The sequence below is a fragment of the Hemicordylus capensis genome, chromosome 2 (genome assembly GCF_027244095.1).
Source record: "Hemicordylus capensis ecotype Gifberg chromosome 2, rHemCap1.1.pri, whole genome shotgun sequence".
Classification (NCBI taxonomy): domain Eukaryota; kingdom Metazoa; phylum Chordata; class Lepidosauria; order Squamata; family Cordylidae; genus Hemicordylus; species Hemicordylus capensis.
This window is the reverse complement of record NC_069658.1, coordinates 379,844,113-379,847,849: the sequence shown is the minus strand read 5'-3', so window position 1 is coordinate 379,847,849 and position 3,737 is coordinate 379,844,113.

The window sequence follows — 3,737 nt, the reverse complement described above, 5'->3', positions numbered from 1 at the left end:
TTCCCTGAAGAGCCATTTTCCTTGTGCCTATCTGGGGGTTTCAGTTTTCTAGAACTGTGAAATGAGTGTAGCCACTGTCAATGGCTAAACTTGGTGGCAGTGGGGCAGTGTTGCCATTCCATGCTGAGCATAGGCTTTGGTTCTCTCCTGGCTTTGTAGGCCTCAGCGGCCTGACCTTTGCACTGTGGGTTGGCGCAGTCCGACAGTGCTAGCAAAATCTGTTGACCAAAATCCATCTTAGAGAGGAGGATAGTATGTGGAGAGGCTTGTTCAAAGTTACACAGCTGCAAGGTAAAGGTAAAGTGTGCTGTCAAGTCGGTGTTGACTCCTGGCGACCACAGAGCCCTGTGGTTGTCTTTAACATAAGAACATAAGAACAGCCCTGCTGGATCAGGCCCAAGGTCCATCTAGTCCAGCATCCTGTTTCACACAGTGGCTCACCAGTGTGAAACTTTGGTAGAATACAGGAGGGGTTGACCATTTTCATCTCCCACCCAGTATGAGGTAATGCCTTTCAGCCTCTTTCTATATCGTTGCTACCCGATATAGGTGTTTCCCATAGTCTGGGAAACATACTAGCGGAGATTCGAACTGGCAACCTCTGGCTTGCTAGTCAAATCATTTCCCCGCTGTGCCATTAGGTAGTTGCACAGTTGCACCACAACTTTAATAGATATGTCAAGCCTCATGGTATTTGGGCTGATCTTTAGGCACACATATTGCATATTGATGGGATGGATATGCTCCTGCAACAAATCTGGGAAATGCTGCCTGTGTTGAGATATAGAAGGACACGGCATTGTACATACTCCTTCCCAAGTACTCTTTCAATGTATGCTTTGCCAATTTTCCTTATACCCTGGGTCTCCAAAATAATGATGAAATTGCAGCTCATCATAAGACAGAGAAGTACACCTGGCATTTTATGTTCCCACTGTCCCAGATATGAGGCGGCTTTTTGCTCAGATTATCAAAATCACCACATCAGAAATAAAAGAACATGCCTCAACCGGGCAACAAACTGAATGTCAACTACGCAGAGCTTTTCTGCATAACACAATAATTAAAGTTATTGTTATGTGCACAAAACAAATTATTGTTTTATAACACAATAATTAAAGCCCTCTTCACACATAATAATAAATATGTCTAGAGGTGGGGTGTGCCATTTCCCCTTCTATCAACTCCTATGCACATTCAGCATAACTTGCATATAAACACTATACGTAAGTGGGGATCTTGCCTTGATCATATTGTCCTTGGTCACATGGGCAGAGCCTACACATAGGCTGCTTTTATTTATTTATTTGTTTGTTTGTTTGTTTGTTTGCTTCTAAAATGGCTCAGGGCGGTTTACAATTAAAACAAAACCATTAAAATCAGTTAACAATCAAAACAAAAATTATAAAACAGTATAAAACAACAATTGAAAATTAAAACATCATAAAACAGCAATTAAACAATAACAGCAATTTAAAAACCCTGAAAACCGGGTTACAACATTAAAACCAATTACAACTATTTAAAAATCCTGGAAGGCCAGGCCAAACAGATAGGTTTTAAGGGCTCTCCTGAAGGCCAGTAAAGATTTCAAATTGCAGATTTCTGCCACGAGTGCATTCCTACCCAACTGCTTCAGCCCCTGCAACTCCCCAGTATACCAAGGGGCCATTCTTGAAGCAGGTTGGAAGGTACGCTTAGCAGTAATCATCATATCTACTGCCCTGATGAGTTCCCTGTTCCAGGTTCCCACCAGGGCATTGACAGAATCACCGGCCACACCAACATCAAAATCCCCCAAGGCCTTTTGAAATCCTACTGGGTCCAGCAGCCTTTTTGGACAGACCATCCTAATAGGTTCACCACCCCTGCAGGGGTGGATTGCAGCTGTGAAACCAACCTTAACCAGGGTGGTCCGTCCATGACAATGGGAGAACGACAGGATCCCCAACACCCCCCTGATCCGAACAAAAGACCAAATTGAGTGCATGGCCGGCAACATGAGTTGGTTCAGAAACTAACTGGGATAGGCTCCTAGTTGTCATGGCCATTATGAACTCCTGAGCCGCACCAGACAAGCCAGCCCCAAAGTGAATATTGAAGTCCCCCCACACTACAAGTCTAGGAGACTACAACACCAACTCCATGACCAGCTCCGTCAGCTCAATTAGGGAGTCAGTTGGGCCACCAACATAATCCCCAATAGTGGCCCAAATGCCCTATATACTGTATACTAGTTCCCAGCCTCAAAAATATGCACTCAATATAAGTCAGCTGCCTCACAGGGGCCCTGGTAAGGGAAATGGTATTCTTACGGACCACAGCCACTCCACCCCCCTCTCACCCACTTCTCCTGGCCTGCTCCATGACAGAGTAACCTGGTGGGAGAAGCTGAGCCCACACAGGACCACCCACCTCCCCCAACCAGGTCTCTGTTATACATGACAGGTCTGCTTCCTCATCCACGATCAAATCATGGACAATTTCGGTCTTATTCTGAACTGACCTTGCATTACAGAGGAGCAAGGCCAGACACTGTGGGTTGTTGGAGCTGCTCCCCGAGGTCTGAGCTCCCCGAGGTCTGAGTTCTACTGAATGTGAATGGGGTGGGAGTAACATCAGCAAGCCTAATCACATTCCCTGCTCTATGCACATAATTGTGTTACACATGAAGAGGATTTAGGCAGGGCTGTACCTAGTGGGGTGCTGGGCTGAGGGTGAATCAGCATGGGCAGGGCCCACTGTTTCCTCTAAGGTGTGCACACGTGCGCGTGCTCACAAGTTTTTGGATGTCTGCTCAGTTCAATTTATATCCCGCTCAGGTTGAATCAAGAAGGCCTCACTTTGAATGCATGTACACACACTGCCTTGATACTGCCTCCCAGAACAAAACTCATTCCGCACAGAGATGAAAAAAATTAGAGGGACCACTGGCAGGGCCCCCTTAACATTTCGTATGATTACAAAATCATACTGACTGATGACATCTATTTATATAATTCTCCTGGGTGTGCCTTGGAATGTGTGTCCCGGCAGCCAGCTGATTGGCTGGGCGGCAGATGCGCCTGATTGACTGAGGCACACCCAGGATGCGGAGGCCAGAGGCGGTGGCGGGCCCGGCCCGGCTGCAGAGGCCAGCAGTGGCGGTGGGCCTGGCCTGGCCACGGAGGCAAGTGGCGGGCCCGGCCACAGAGGCAAGTGGCGGCGGTGGGTCCAGCCCAGCCGCGGAGGCAAGGCCCAGGAGGGGGGAAGAATGGGGGGCAGAAGTGGCGGTGGGGAGGAGAGGCGCCTGGGCCCGAAAACAGAGACTGGGGCAGAAGTGTGTGTGTGTGGGGGGGGAGCGGTAACCGCCGGCCCCAAAGAGCACACAGATGCTCTGTTCAGGGTCGGCTAGTACTGTGAGTGTGAGTGAGTGAGGTTTTTGGACATGTCCAACCAGCTTGGACATATAGAGCATTTGTAAAAGTATGGGTTCAAGTTTTACACTAGTTATCCAACACTACCCCACACAACTGTTAATGGGACAGGAGACTAAACCCTTGATTTGAGGAACCAAAGTCAAAATTAGCTACACTATTTTCTTATTTATGGTAAGCTATTATTTAACTGTACTGGCTTGAAACAGTTAAATAACAGCTTACCATAAATATTACCTAGCCATTTAACTTTTACTAGCTAGGGAAAAGTCCTTCAAAGCAGCTGGAAGCCTAATAAATGTATGCTTCACATTAATGCAT